This window comes from Hyposmocoma kahamanoa, unplaced genomic scaffold (genome assembly GCF_003589595.1).
Source record: "Hyposmocoma kahamanoa isolate Upper Pololo Valley unplaced genomic scaffold, ASM358959v1 114, whole genome shotgun sequence".
Taxonomy (NCBI): Eukaryota; Metazoa; Arthropoda; class Insecta; order Lepidoptera; family Cosmopterigidae; genus Hyposmocoma; species Hyposmocoma kahamanoa.
The window spans coordinates 3,657,205-3,674,398 of record NW_020653383.1 but is presented as its reverse complement, the minus strand read 5'-3'; the positions used below and the strand labels follow the sequence as shown (position 1 = coordinate 3,674,398).

Here is a 17,194-nt window from a genome sequence, read left to right as displayed (position 1 = left end):
TTCAAAGACATCGCGAAACAGTTCTCACAGAAATCAGTGTTTTCAGTGATGACAATACTTATGATTATAGACTAAAAGATGGATAGATTTTTTTTTAATAATAATAGGAAAAGTGTTTATAAATTAGTGTTAGTAGATATATATAATAAGAATATATATATTCAAATCACCTTCCTCATGAGCCATTGCTACATACGAGAGGTAATTCTACCAGCTACAATTTGTAGGATGCTGTTGGAGCTGTCCCGCGCTCCGCGCGTCAGGGATTTTGTTTGTAAAAGGAAATATTTGTACTAACATAGAAATACAGACGAATATTGTTTTTTTTAAACAACCGTATCACAAAGTTGATGTGTTCGCTATTAAAAAATTGTATTCAGGCGTTTCGTCACAAAGAGGTTTTTACATGAACTATATCTGGGAGAACCTGGCGCTTCCATATAGGCAACCGTATCTAATCTAATCTGACTAAGAAACCATTAGATATATTTATTGTTCTTAGAACAATTGCTGAGTTGAGCGAAGCTAAATCAAATTAAAAACAAGTTGAAATCAATGATTTATTGTTACCGCCGATATCCATCTGCCTTTTTACAGGAAAGACAATCATAAATAAAAATAAGCAAGTCGATATTGTACCAGGAAGACATACATACGTCGATTATGTGATCAATGATGCCTTCTGTGATCTGTGTCAAAATAAATAGACATTGTTGTTTTTGTCTATAACAAAATTTATAATTCATTCCCGGTTAATAAATTGCTGCTTCTATTTAAAAAAGTTGATTTCGTCAAACTTTAGAGGGGAAAACATCTATAACTCTGCTTCGTTCAAGTGTCAAGCGCTATTCGAAAAATCATAATATCAAATTTTCATATTACTTTTTTTCAAACGACTCTCGTTGATATTTGAGTTAATCCAGTTATATCGTAATATTTTGTAAAATGTTTGTAAAATTAATATAATAATAGAATTCTAAGTAAAGTTATTACTTTAATTAAATTTCAGATGCTCAAGAGATCCAGGAAACCAAAAAAGTCCAAATACTCAGAGGAGCTCTTGAAAACTGCCGTGGATCATGTTGTTAATAAAAAGTTCTTAACGAAGCATGTAGCCGATAGCTTCAACATTCCCAGACCTACGCTACAACGGCATGTGCAGCTTGCAAAACAGCAAGGTCTTCCTACTCTACGACCACCGGAAGCAGGCACATTACAGGAGATTGTCATGAATCTGTGTGTAACTTTTTATTGGATCACAGCTTCCAAATTGAAGCAACTAATGTTTGAATACGAGATAGTCAAATTGACTGACTTTCAAACATTTATTAAGTCGCACATTTGCTTTGCTCGTTTTATTTGTAACCAGTACTTTTACAACCGCACCTTACAAGGAGTCACTACGAATTACACATTGTCTGAAACGAAAGCATTTTTTGATGATTTTGGAGATGATATTACTAAACTTAAAATAGTACCGAGTAACATTTACGACATTGATGAAATTAGTATAGGCATAGTGAAAACCACGTCTAAATCAATAATTTGCGTAAACGGCAAAAATTACTATGTGGATGAAAACGCTCCTCAGCTAGTCGTTATAAACTCGGCAAATGCTGAAGGTCGATATGTGCCGCCATTTTTCGTCGCTAAAAAGAATGAAGTACGTAAATTCATCGAACACTTAGAACCTGGTATGGTCGCATGTGAAACGCCCTCAAACAGATTGACAGCAGAAATATTTGTCGAATGGCTACATCACTTTAAAGATTTCGCCAAACCGTCTGCGCATAAAGTTGTAGTGCTGATTCTGGACAATAGTATGTGGCATGTCAGTATATCTGCTTATCAGTATTGCCAGAAACATTTCATTAAGCTTCACGTCCTGCCTCCTCACACGGCAAAAAGAATGCATCCTTTAGAACAGTCACTCAACAAATTGTTAAGGAAAACTTGTCAAGAAGAGGCATCTCGTTATCTTCTTAATAATCCTGGAAAGAATATAACTGTGCGTGATTTAGTGCGGTTTTATATTACATCATTTAAAGGGGCAAATGAAGCGCACCGCTGCGCGAAAGGATTTGTCTCGTGTGGAATTTATCCACCAAACCCGATGCAATTTAGAATAACGTTTAATCAAGATACAAAACCATTGGACGAAAACAACCCTTCTCATGAAGGAAGGCTTTTAAATATACATGAAACTCGGACGGGTATTCTAAAGTTTGATTATGAACATTTTGGAAAGCGTGATAGAGGTTCTGCAGTTTTTGTAAAACCCGAGTTTATACAGTTTAGCTCTAGTTCTACTAAAAATGTCGCAACAACAATCAGTCAACTATTGCTTTCGACGACGCGTGGTTTACCAGTTTCTAATTTCATGAATCAGGCAGTTTCCACACCAGTTACTACCAAAAAATTAGTCCCCATAATAATCTCTAAATATATTAAAAATACCGAAAGTTCAAAACCAAAGGGCGCAGTTAATGTTACTCAAACGATTACTAGTGTCTCTGGAGTTAGCACGACATCGCCAGCCCATTTCGACGAACAAGCTTCAGCACACAATTTAGAACCATCGGGAAAGTTTCATGATTTGCAAATCAAAGTATTAAAGACAGCTGACAAAGCATATAGTAAATCTGATAGTCAACCTGAGGTAATATCGAAAACGAGGAAGACAAAATGTGGAGATTCGATTCAAATCAAGAGCTCTAAAAAAGTGCAAACAGATTTATTACAATTTAAAATAAGCGTTTTACCTTCAATATCGATATTTCCGGAAATAGAGGTTAATACGTCAGAATCTAAAGATATACCTAATGAATTAGTTAAAGTACTAAATATTAAAGAGGAACCAATGACGGAAGAAAATTTACACGAAGCAATAGACTTGCCAATAGATACAATAAAGACTGAAGAAGATAACCGAAAACCTTAATAGTTTCACGTGACGTTTAATGTTAGTTAATGGTTTTTTGTTATTGTCAGTTGTAACGAAAGATAAGTTTAAATAAATGACTTGACGTATTCGTTCGTCCTTATTTCATTTAAGAAGTGTTTTGTCTATTTAATTAAGAATATAATTTAAAATTTCTTGATTACTTTGAAAAGAGAGAAGGTAAATAATTAAGAATACATACTTGTTTGCTACACTTTTTCTTATCATATCCTATAATAAGACAGCCGTTTACAAATTGTCCTGCGACTACCGACTGCGAATCAACCTTGAAGCCAGCTGCGCGTGCGCGCCGACAGATGTCCTCTTTACGGGTTATTACGTGTCAAAGAGGTTAAGTAAAATGTCAGTTTACTACGTTTTAAAATCTGCCGATGTACATACTTGTACTGTACTTACTATTCTTTTTGTTGTAAATTGAACCACTTTTGGTGATAAAGCTTTCGTTGAGTGTAATTTAATTATCAGTAATTTCTACTTAAGTATTTCATTTAAATTTAGTTTAGAAATACTTTTTAATTTCGTCATTTGATGTCATTCCGCATTCCGAAATAAACTACCTTGCTTTTGCTTGTTTATTTTTAAGTATATTGGCGTATAATAATTATCGTATAAGGAACGTCATTGGATTTGCGGAAATAGACGGTTCACCTTGCGTGAATTTTTGTCTATGGTTATAAATGTTTTAGGTTTTCATTATCTGAAATAGAGCTATTTGACAAGCCAGTATCAGATGCCACCATCACCGTTATTTGTCGTCATTAATGTTGTACAATGAAGTACTAAACTTTTTAAACGAGTTTTACCTTCTGTTATCAGGGGGTCTACCCTCGTTCTCCGTCCGAAACCTAGCCGAAACAATTACTGTCAAATTAAAAGACGCACGATGCGACCGAAGCTTCATACTTGACTTGTGTTTTGAGTTGGTCGATTACTTTTTTGACAGTAATTGTGTCGTGTCCGCGGCGCATTCGCCAGATCTGACTTCTCGACTTGAATAGAAATGTCAGAATCGAAGTATTGAAATAATATTTAGAAATAATTTTGTTGATGAGTCCGTATCACGTAATGATGCTCGGAGATCCTAGATAACTTGATTATTATCCGATTAAGTAGCACCAAGAAACCTTTCATAACAACAATGTAAGTTATCAATCATGTTTATGAGACGTCTGTCCGTCATCTTCGTCTGTTTTTATTTCACAAATGCAATCCGTCAAATTAGGGTTCATCTAATTCCAACTTTTTTAACAAGATCTTTTTTAAGTAGTTGTACCATTACATAGCCTGCTCGAGGATTATCCATAGTAGCTATAGTACTGGCACTCTTGCTAGTGAAGTTAGTCAAGTGAAAATGACAAATGCTTAGGGTTTTGCTTTTGTTAGCCATTTCTAGATTTTTTTTTCAAATTACCTCTGAGTATAAGTACAAATACCTGTTACAAGTAAACTTTTAATTCTTTTTAACTTTATCCTTTTCGCATAAACTCTTACAAAATCCATTCATTGTTGAATTCACTAGCGCTTTGTTACAACCCTGCCAGTCCTGTGACGTCACATCAGTTAACAGGTGTCAGTTGACGGCTGACGTCAAACGTCACGCGCGTACCGCAAGGCCAAGGTTGTATAGAGATTGATATCTAGAGTTCAAATCCAATATTTTGTACACGTGATATGCAATAGTCCTTTTATTATTAGGCGTAATAAAATTTTAATAATAGTTTTTGATAATTTACAATTTTTCTGAATATCTTTCAATCTTAAGTGAGGTTAACGGGAGTATAGCTGCCGTGATAGGTATACATTTGCCCAATTTTAACAAATTTAGTTTTATCCGATTAACTGTTGTTATTATTTTGATAGATAGATGTTGTTATAATAGCGCTAGCCTTGGCGTACTCCTATTGCTAATTTAGCTACCAGATTCAATCAGTTACTAGGTACTTGATTTTCTCCTATCTTGAATTTTCTCACGTGTACCATTCGTTACTACTTATTCTTGAAAGCTAATTATTCAAATTACCTCACAATATGACTTCATAGTTCAAGCTTACTTACGTTGAGTACAGAACCAATGACATCACTGCAAGAGCTGAATAGTTCGCACGGCTGCCAGCAGTTTAAGGATGGTGAGGGGTGTGGAGGGGGGGTGCGCGTGACACGTTGCGCAAACAAGGATGTTGCCACAGGTGCGGCTTACGCAACGGACACTCGCACACAGAAAGATGATGACGTAGAACTCTTGGCATATTCTGCAACTGAAGATTTACAGAACGAGCTTAATCTAAACTCTATTTTATTAACACGAAATAATTTGACAGACAAATAATGCAAAGGTGGTTCATTGATAGAGCAATGACAAAACGTGAAATCTTTCATTCTAGCTGGCTAGCGGAGACGTAGCAAACATTTTTATAGAAATAAGATATATTTCAGTTGCAGTAGAGCTCCTTGCGAAGGAGTTCGTCTAGGGATGAACGGACAAACAAGTCGTGCGCCTTGGTAAGCGAAACGCCTGCCCGTAACAGTTGCAGGTCAGAGCTTTAAATCACAAAGATCTGAGAGGTACTGTCACTGCGCCCGACATCCTAAGACATAAGTTCATGCGTCCCATGTGCCTGTAATTTCACCAGCTCCCTTGCCCTTCGTAACTGGAACGCAGTAATGCTCACACTACTCTTTGGCGGCAGAAATAGTTAAGGTGGCAGTACTTACCTGGACGAACTCTTTCACAAGGAGCTCTACTGCTACTAAAAAGTTCTAGTTCAAGAAGTAATAATACGGCAATGACACGAAAAAAATATTAGCGTTTTAATTTGGTAGGTTTAAGTCTATGGACATCACTAATGACAGATCTTGTTCCAATTACCTATGTAGTTTTTTATTGCAAATCATGACGTATTTTTGCTGGTTGGTCTTAGAAGCTAGCAATATGTATAATTAATTATCTGAAGATCGGGATTTCGCGGTTCACTTTCATTATATGAATTTATGTTTCCTTTAAACAGTTGACGATAATAACTTTGGACTCTTCAGTTATTAATGCACAAAATTCTTTGGAGTCTTTCCAGCTATTTTTGAAAGTGAAGCTATTAATGTCTCTATCGTTCAAAATTTGTTAATACAAAATTTAATTTATAGCAATACAGTTCTCATCGACTGTACCTAGACAAGTGTGAATTTTATTATTGCATTTATATAATACATAACATAATGAATCATTTTCGGAATATCAGTCCGTTGAACTGCTTTTCATTAAGTTAAGCATTCGTACTCCATTATTAAATCAGAGGTCCCCAAACTTTTTTGTTTCGTAGACTACTTGTCAATCTTTTCTGTTGGGCTTTTCTAATATCGAATATTACAAATGTATCAACTTAACATGTCTTTTTGACAGCTGACACATAGTCACTTTCATAAGATTGACGGTAAAGTGAAAAACTTTATGTTAAATTACATAGGTTAATTTTTCCATTTTCCATTTATGGAAAACCAAAATATTATTCTCGGCCTGCCTAAATAGGATCCACTTTCGTAGACCGTCACTTACATTTCATGCAACCCCAATTTATTATTTCGTTGATATGGACTCCTTGTCGTTTAGAGTCCGCTGGGGATCGGTATATACCACTTTGGGTACCATAGTATTAAATGAACAAACGTAGCTATTGTCCACCTAGCTCTTGTATGTTATTGCTTCTTATTGAGTTTTTGTATTGCTAACCTGTTGTTCAGACGAAAATTTACTAGGTCTATTTGACAAGCAATCCTTTCCTTTACTTTGTGATTTGAGTGTTGTGTTGTTTTTGAGTATTTTATAAGCTTAATTATAGTTTTTGATTGAGTGTGCGTGTTTATACATTTTTAGTGCGGTCTTAAGCACGCATCAGCACGCCTATTACTTCAGTCCTCTGTAGCTGAGTCACAGATCCATTGCACATGTTTGTTTTATTATTCATATAAATGTCAAATAAAATAATTTCATTTTTATATTGATAACCTTCCATTAGAAACAATTTTGTTAAGTACTATTACATGATGACCTATCACTCCTTACCATTACTCTGACTACATCATGACTGTTTTTCGAATAAGAAGGTATTCGATATATACGCAGCCCGTTACATTTTAGAAAATATGTTCAAATGTAGTAAATTGTAACGGTCACTTCAAATATTTTTGTATTTAACATAATTGTTTATCAGATTATTTTTAAACTGAAATTGTAAATGTTTTGTGTTTCTGCGTGCTCGTGCACATCTCATACTTTGTTTCTGTTTTTAAATAAAAAAAAGAAGTAATAAACCGTAAATACATTTTCTTTGATCTTGCTCACTTTTAGTTAGCATCCGAACCCCATTATTACAGTCCGCTACAACTATGTAGCTACAAAAAATCGTAAAGTACAGTAGTAAATAATAATAATAGTAAATATTCGCTTAAAGCGATAAGACCGCCCATTGTCCCACAGCTTATTTTTTATTTAAAGGTATTGTATTTCTTTTCGATTTGGTTACAATAACAATTTTTTGTATTTGTAAATACACTAAAAGTAAAAGTTGTAAAATGTATTGTTACTCTTATTCTTACAGTTTTAGAAAGCATGAAATGTCCACATTTCTCAAAAGAAGTGCAGTAAAAATTACTGTATCAGAACCACTTATAATTCTCGACCCTTTGAAAATTCAAAAGATGCACATTGGTGCACAGTTTAACATTCCGTTATTTATTGCTTATTTTATTGCAACTTGAAAGTTCTACTTTCGATTGTTTTTCAAAAAGGGAGTTCCGTTTCCGTGTATTTTGTTTCGAGCATGAAATGGAAAGTACCAGAAAGATAAAGAGGATTTACCGCCATTTGCGCTTTTGTCAAAGTAAAAATTTATTACCTTGTCGCTGTTAACCGTTAAAAGATAAAAGATGTAAAAATAATAGGAGTAGATATGAAAAAATTAGATACATGCTATTTTTAATCTGTCTGTGTTAATATACATGTGATATCCAAACTAATATTATAAATCCGAAAGTGACTCTGTCGTTACGTTTTCACGCCTAAACCGCTGAACCAATTTTGATGAATTTTGGTATAGAGGTAGATTTAGATTTGGTATGAGTAGAGCTAGCACGTTAAGGCGCGACTTGCGCGAGAGCGATATAAAGCGCGAGATCTTTGTGCGAGAATAGCATTATCTCGAGCTTTATGTCGCACTCACGCTAGTTGCGCTCGTCGTGCTAGCCCTACAGGATAAAAACATAGGCTACTTTTTGTTACAAAAATAATTCTTAAAGGGGGTGAAATTGGGGATGAAAGGTTACATGGAAAACCAATACAACTATGAAAATTAGTACAGTAAGGCTTGGTACTTGGTGTAACAGGCTTGTGTCCGCACTCGACGTCAAGGCGCCTATTTTGCAGTAAGGCTATTCGAACTACTTCTTCCTATTATATGATTGCCTCGGTGGCCAAACGGTTACCATGCCGGACTGCCACGCAGAGGTCCCGGGTTCGATTCACGGACCGGGAGAAATATTTGTATGGCCTACATTTATTTCTCTCGTGAGTTTAGGTGTAATTTGTGGTTGTCTATCTGTGTGTCCATGTTTGTCCATGGCACTTTTTTGTTTACAAGTAATGTTACCGTTTTCACGATGCGTAACACAAATACAGTGCTGCTAAAAATTAGGGCCTCGATATTTGAACCGTAGCGATGTGTTTATATTGAAACCTTGGCACTGGACAAGGCCGTGACGTGGAACGTACGCGCAGGAAACTGGACCGTTTTATGTTCCAGATGGATAGCCTGCTGTCGAGAATGAAAATTTAATACGGAATATTATTATTAGAAGCAATACATCACTTTCTAAATAATATCGCAATAAAGATAATAACTCCAACTTCAAATACGCACATCGATTTCTTAGGTTTTTAGTAGCAATAGAGCTCCTTGTGGAAGAATTCGTCCATCGACGTATTGCCACCTTGCCTATTTCTGCCGCTAAGCAGTAATGTGAGCATTACTGCTTTACGGTTTTGATGGGTAAGGGTGCCGGTAAAATTACAAGCACATGGGACTTGTCAACTTATGTCTCAGGGTAACGGACGCTGTGGCAGTGCCTCAGATCTTCGCTCTTTTAAGCTCTGAGCGGCACTACAACTATTATGGACAGGCGCGGCGCTTACCACCAGTCGTACGACTTGTTCCTTCCGTCACTTGATACATCTTTCTATTATATTATATTTAAAAAAGGTTGTAGCTATTGTTACACATAGGAATAGAATCTATTTTTTCGGATCCAAATCGCTATAATTGTTTTTTTCAAACAAACCAAACGTTTCGGATCCTTAACAGATCCCATGACCACGGCTGACTATTGACATTTAGCTGTACAAAAAATAGCTTTATTTCCCATTCTATAATGCACTATTATGCTATATTCTCGTGTGACTAAATCTGCCCTCCTTGTTATAACTAGTGCATTTGTATTTTGGTAAAAAATTTTTGTTTATTTGTAAAATGTCAATTACGCTGAATTTGCTTAACAATAAAACTGAAACTAAATGAGATATAAAAACAACAGCTTTTAGGGGAGTGTAGAACTAGTTTAGCTGATTCCAGATTTGTTAACAACTTAATTTCGCTAAAAATGTTGATTACGCTGGTTATTATAAAGAGGGCAGAAACGTTCAGTGAGACTACCATGACTTTTGCGATCTTGTGAAATATTTGTATACAAAGTGTTACTACATTTGACCGCTAGGGGCGCTATACAATTTGCTATACAAACCTGGAAAGCATTTTACACGTTCGCTAGCGACAACCACCATGCCTCCATCCTGTAAACATGAGTTTACAGTGACATGGTGGAGGCACATATCCATGCTTTAAATGAACACCTCTGGGAATACAATCTATCAAAATAGAAACATGCATACTTGATAAATAAGGCTCCGTACAGATAAAGGATTAACTTAATACTGAGTGTAATATATTGAGTACAGAGTACTAAAAAAACCGATCTCAAAAGTCATTCATCCCCTAGTTTGCCACTCTTAGAGGTGGAATACTTTCTTTAAATTTAAATGAGACCACATGTGAGGTACCCTCTTTCCAATAAATAAAGAATCATCAAAATCGGTTCACAAATTTTTAAAGAGTTATCGTGTAATACACATACAAAAACTTGATGAAAAAGATATTTTAGTCGAAGAGGTGTGATTTTTATAAAATATTCTATTTTTTTATTTTAGCACGCAAATTCTATAAACAAAAATTAAGGATCCCTTTAGTGGTGAAAAATCACTTTTCAGTTGCTGACAAAGCTTATTCTTTTGTGTATAGTCCAACAAGCAAAAAAAAAAGAATGCACGTAGTATTTTATAACCGCTATGGCACTTGTTATCTTAATAGCTATAATGATAGATGCAAACAATCTTATTTCATGTGACTTTTTGTCCGAAACTTATTTAAAGACTTCCTGATCGGCCGTGGCAATTCGTGTTCAGGTGGAAGACTCTCAGAGGCGGAACAAGGGTAGATTTCTCTCTCTCTTTCGCGCCAAATTTTGCACCTCATCTGAGCTGGCTCAATGCTCAGATGATCGAGACATTTGACGAAGATTTTCTATCTTCTCAGTCTCCGTTGCACTGTGAAGTGCTCATGTATAGGGTGTCGAGTGTCCAATAGCAATTGTGGCTCTTTCGCAAGAACCCGCGGCAGTTCTGCGGGTATCTGGCACTTGTTTATTTATTTCTGTTTATTACCGTTAGAACTTTGACATGTTTAAGAAATAATTAAATTAAATTTCGAGTCAACACGGTTTTAATTTTACAACACATTTTGCAGTTCCATAAAACTACAACACGACGTATTAGAGTTTTTGACAGTGAGCATATCCCTTTAGAGCACTTATATTGTCATTACATAAAAGCTTATCGTATCAGATACCTGCATTAGCAGTCACTAAGTACCTACACTAATAGGTACACATTTTTTTATTTGTTATTAATAATGCATTATTAGTATTAATAGTATAGATAGCCACGCCAATAACTTGGTATTTTTACACACACACATACATAGATAGTTACCAATGAGTACCAGATCCTAGACTAGAACCATTTTAGAAAAGATTGTTTCCCAAATTAATCCTACCGAGAATCAAAGTCAGTACCTCAGTTAGATGCACTACTTAATTTTCTATCCTAACGTTACCTGGAAGAAATTACTTTTCAGCAATAAAGCTACTTGTTAATCGTTAATGTATAATTGAATATTTCATTTAATTTTAATTAACATCTGAAATGTGCAAAACAAAATTAAAATTCATTGAAAAATTAAATGATTATATGGAGTCAGAAAGATAACAGCAACACTTGTTAATTACGTCACAATATTAATAGCACCGTACAAGCTATGCTAATGAAATGATTGTGTTGCTAAAAATGAACGGAGATTCTCCCCACCATTTATTTCAACCATGAATATCGCTGGTGTTGTTAGGTGAGACGTCGAATATTCAACATTTCATAAGTAGATTGGTCCTCTAAAAATGTTTACTGTATTAAAAGATCTATACACGTAATATAATCATTCCGTGTTTAATATAAATTCAATTCTATGCCAGGAAGAGTCGTTAAGAAAGGCGAATCTTTGTATGACGTATTCTACTTTCTTATTCAAGAAACGATACCGTGGAATAGCTGTTTGAATACCAGGAATACGGTCAGAGAGAGAAATGAACGAGCTTGAGTGAATGAATGGATGAATGAAGTTAAGTGCCGCGCCTACAATATTACCTGTGCCTAAGGTAATATTGTAGGTGATGTAGTTATAACGGTGGCGGTTCATATGTATGTGTATGAACACCAAGGATAAAGAATCTCAATAGCAATTCGTCGCATTGCTTTCTCAAACTCGTATTTTAAAGCACAAAGTTACTGAAATGCAAAAAATGTATTGTATATACAAATGTTGCAGACTGATTTAACGTCACATTTCCTTCATATGCACACGTCAGTTTTACCAATTCTTAAAATAATACATCCACCTTAACACCCTTGATAACAAAATAAAAATAAATAGACAGTTTTGCCATTTCCTGATAAATCGCTTTTTATAAGATACGAGTTTGAGAAAGTATGGGTCGTATTCCAGAACTCTACTCAATGCTCAAGTCAGGACTTGAGTATGATTTAAAGCACTAGAAATCATACTCAAATCCTTGCCATTAGGGTCGTATTTCCAGTGCTTGAAATCATACTCAAGTCCTGACTTGAGCATTGAGTAGAGTTCTGAAATACGGTCCTAAGGCATCGAAATGTTGCTTAAGAGGAGACGACGAGGTCTCGGTACTTTTGGCTGCCAAATAATAAGACTGGTCACAAAGCATCGCTATTCTAAACTGGTCCTTGTACGCTGTAAATTCCGCTGTTGGTTACAAAAAATAGTTTCGTTCAGGAGAACAGGCTCTTGATTCGTGTATCGTGACGAAGTCGCTGTATAGGGCATTTAGAACTTATTCATAAATTGCTTATGTACACAAATGAATATAATATAAAAACCCTTCCGCATTGGGCACTTTTTTCCTAATAATAAAACAATTTTACGAACTTATTTACCCCCTGATCACACTCTAAAATTTATGTAGAATAAGAAATTAATGTAGAATAAGATATAAAATGATTTATTTCCAAGTAGAGGCACTAAGCATTCGTCTATTTGAATTCATCTTGTGCCCGTTGCTGGGAAGGAGAATCGTCCCCGAAAAGGTATTTAGCCATAATCCAAAACATTTAAATAATCGTCTCTTTTTTGTTCGTGTTGATGAGGTGATCCCCAAGTTTCTCTCTTGTAAACTCTCTCAACCGCTTTATAGAATCCTAAGTTACCCTCCTTTTTTATCTAGTCTATGTTACTAATCGTTAAATAACAACACATTCATCATAACAAATTTTGCTAATGACATCTTTGAACGTGTACTTCTATACCAGTTAGCGAGGCAGAACACGAATTATACATGTTTACGTATCAATACTAAGGTTAAACTGTGTAAACTTATTAATATTACGCGGTAAGGTTGGAAATACCCGAAACCACATGTTTTATTTATTTTTTCAAAATATTTGTCTGTTCAATATTTACGATTATTCTTATTCCGCTTTTATTTTGTTATTGCAGAGTGTTGAAAAAAAAAACATGAACTCCTAACGGCAAAGTTAACCAAAAACGTCTGCGCGGTTAAATTGGTGAATTTTGTCCCAATGCTCCAACGATATCTAGAAGTCTTTGTAACGCTCAGTGTAAACAAATTAGCTGGAAATTTAAGACAATTCTATTAATTATGTCAATTGTGATGCACCAGGACGATATAGGCTCACTGCATGTTCACTACAATTTTGGAGGAGTTCTTTTCGCTATAGCACTATATATCGAGCAGATTTTGTTTAACTAACACATTTATATTTCAGAATTCATTGACTTTCCTATAAATGCACAATACATGGCTTCTTAATAAAGAAGATTAGGTTGATCCATAAGTAGCTCAATACATTATTTTCCAAAATTTAGCCATCTCCGTCGCCTTTCTCTGGACAACCTTATCAAAATCAACGAACAAAATATCAACAACTCCTCCGCAAGATATAGCAACAAACGAACGTGTATGTTTGTTGCAGAAATAGCGTAATGACGTCATACTGCCACTGTCAAGGCTACGGATCAGCAGAGATTAACCACTCGCCTCGGACACGCTGTGACGTTAACGAGTAGATGTTCTGACTATTACAATACATTTGTAACTATAGTATGTTAACCACTGACTTACAAATAAATGGACGACGGATCTAATACAAAAATCACGAAAAAAATGTCCAAAGTCAGCCTATTTAAACGTAAATGTAAAGGAATATGAAAAAGCTAAAACGTTGAATTTAAATTGTAATGTCATCGCAGTACTGTCTAATTTTGTTTGCTTCGCTGTCAGTCGAACAAACGAAGACTAAAGCGTGAATGACGCTCTGTATACGATTTTAACGCCCTATAAGTTCGGACACTTTTTAGCGCGGACCCGACGTCCATATAATTGTAAGTCAATGATGTTAACTCACATTTTGAGAAATATTGTTTTTCCCCTATTTTTGAATAAAAGTTGTTCAATAATAAACGTTTTAGTTTTAAATAATTCAATGCCGCTGGTTCTTTCTCTTCATCGTTGTAATGCGAATCTTACGTGTATAAGGATTACATAATCCATGGTTGCTGCTTCGTCTTACGAGAAATGTTGACACTGTAGATGTTGCAAATACTGTTTTTCATAAAAATAAGGTATAGGCTATGATAAGATGTCATTTATATTTTTTATTTGCATTAATTTGCCTTCATTCCTACCGTATAATTCTAAAGTATACCCATCATCATTACTTATATTTTAAGTAATTCAATGTACGTTGTAACACATCTTTAAAAAAATATCACGCTGTTTATATTTCGGGTGTATGTATGTACGTCTTTTTCTTAGACTTATATTGTAGCCTAAACAGCACGATACATTTTGACGTTAAAAGATATTGTTAGATTCGTCTTGACTTATATCTACGGTCTTGACCCCGTAAGTGCTGGGGGACATTTTAAATACTTGCAATTATTACGGTTGGAAATGATAATGTTTTTCCAAATTAAAATCATGTGTTTCTTTTTTCATACAAACCACGTTTCATCAAGTCACCGTGACCGTGGGACCTTATAAAGAGCCTGAAACATTGATTTGTTTCAATAAACAAATATACGCGATAAGATCCAAATTAAAATTTTCAAATTCAAATTCTGTATTTGCCACGTCACAAAGCTCGTAACATTTAGCACGTCAATAGTACAAAATATCTTATCAAAGTCATTTACTACTAACATTTAATATTACCTATAAGTAACGCACACACTCAACATACTACTAGAACTAAATTCAAAGATTCTTCTTCTTCTTCTTCTTCACCACCACGTAAGTAACCGTCACTGACGAAACGTTTCTTCCCAATCTCAGTCGCGTCTATTTGTTTATTGACACTAACCGACGTTTCGGGCCTTTCAACAAATTCAAATTAAAAGAAATCTGTAGGTATCTATTACGTTCTTAACCTTTCCTCCTTCCCTGGCACTGACCAATGCGTTATTAGGCTGAATAAATTCAAACAAAGCCATCATTAGCAAATGTACAAACGACATAATATGTTTTTCATTTCCAGCTTCTACCTGCGGTATTAATATCCTGGCTTTGGGACTCCATGTTGCGGTTTACAGATATAATATCTTATTATGAACATAAACATCCAATTACGTGGAACAAAATATTCTGGCGAATAGTGCCAAATGACGTCACAGTATTCAATGGCCAGGACGGTAGTTGGCAGCGCGCCATACGAACTGTGAATGGTAAATACTTCGGGGAACATTAGATAGCGATCCCATCGACTGTAAATACACTTGGTTTATATATTTACTACTGTGCAAATAAACAATCAGGCTTTTGTTTAAATAAAGTAGGGTAGGGTTCTACTATCTCAACTTTACCTACTCATTCCTATATAGAAATATATAGAAAGACTTGAAACAGGACAATCACAGGGCACAGGAGACTTAAGATCTTGTCTCACCTTTAATATTAGTGTGACGAAATTGAGAATGTGATATAGACAAGTTAAGTTAAAAAAAATTAGGGCTAAATAAACTTCTTCCTATTGATCTTAATGATATTAGGCAAATACGTTATTTAAAAAAATTCTATTTTTGAATGTCCCAAAAATGTTACTTTCAAAAATGTTACTTTCTCGCCACTGGCAGCAAATAGTATATTAAGAATGTTGCTTTAGTTATCGGAAATATTTTTAGGTGTTGTATATATACCCTTTTCTAATATGTGTATCGTCCTGTTGCCAATTTAAAAAAAAACATAAAAATTGTAAGGACTTCGACTATGCTAATTATCTTTGATGTTCATGATTAAACATTTACCAATTTTTTTCAAAAACAAACATACCTTAGTAAGAAATGGAGCGTATTTTTCATACTGAACTCAAGCCTTTTGTATTTAAGACTATGTAAAAAAATATTACCGTGACTTTAGCAAAGCGTTTTCGCGAACAAAATATCTTGGAATATTTTCAAGAAATTATTGTTAATTTCCTTCTCTCTCAGTAAACCAATTAACCTGAAAGAAATATCGACTTGTCGACAAAAGTTTTACTTTTCGGATAACTACAGAGGAACACTCGTAATTTATCTCTGACAAAATCCATCACATTCCTATTACCACGTCATCTGTTTACATAGGTGGTCTCAGTAGTTGTTTAAATAAGATTGCTTTCGGCAGGCTGTACTTCACACTTTGTTATTAATATCATATCATGTATAATTTTAAAATATGATACTCTAGCACAGGCTACAGTATAATATTTTAAAAGTATCTTTATATTTTCTGACTATGTCAACTGTCCTTTATTTACATTTTGTCCTTATCTATTTGTCCTTATCTATCGCCCCGAGAGATAGGATGTTCGAGGGAGACTACAGGCTCCCCAGTAACACCAGAGTACGGCGGGCATCCGAGCCAAGCTCTCCGCCAGTGATACGCCTTCAGGGCGTGTCTTGTGGACAGGGACTTGGGTATGGACTCGCCGGTGTTTGTGGTTAGCTGTAGGGATGAACACGTTCGTTTGCCCCGGTAGCATGTAATCGGTCTACACGAGGGCCTAAGGCGAGGAGACGCGCATGAGTTACCTTCTAAGTCGGAAGCTGTGGTCGCAGAACACTGCGACCAGCATGTCCGGCACCAGCAGGGGCAGATCACCCAAGGCACTCGCCTTTAGATTTTTTTTCGAATGAAATCTGTGCAAACGGACTGATCTAGGGTCAGGACCTGACTGAGAAGGTCTCAGTACGGGCTTGCTTGCACACGTTTTATTGACCTTCCCGTATAACCGTAAAAAAACAGGTTGATAGGGAGGGTCATTATAAACAAAACTTAACTTACGTAGAAAGATATGGGACTGTCCTTTACGTTTTACCAAATAATTGACATATAATTTTCGAAGTTTATGAATCCTAAAAATTCAACATTGTTGAAGAACTACGTAAGTTTGATTGAAATATGACCTTATAGGTACTCCCATTCTTTGCATCTCCTTCACCCCCGATACCTAATAAACAAAGCGGCTTTCGTAAACGTAAATTACCTTTCGGAGCA

General features: G+C 35.3%; 1 protein-coding gene and 1 long non-coding RNA gene across 3 annotated transcripts in view; one reads left to right on the top strand and one right to left on the bottom strand.

The window, feature by feature from the left end:
- Window positions 1-17,194, top strand: part of LOC113239293 (probable GPI-anchored adhesin-like protein PGA55) — a 168,999-nt gene that overhangs the window by 79,587 nt on the left and 72,218 nt on the right. The gene's annotated exons all lie outside the window — the stretch shown is intronic.
- Window positions 1-17,194, bottom strand: part of LOC113239638 — a 70,921-nt gene that overhangs the window by 45,383 nt on the left and 8,344 nt on the right. Inside the window, exon 1 of one of the 2 annotated variants that reach the window (XR_003311200.1) lies at window positions 5,018-5,072. The exons of the other annotated variant lie outside the window; for it this stretch is intronic. This is a non-coding gene — a long non-coding RNA (uncharacterized LOC113239638). Of the gene's footprint in view, window positions 1-5,017; window positions 5,073-17,194 lie in introns of those variants that run through there. 2 annotated transcript variants of the gene reach the window in all.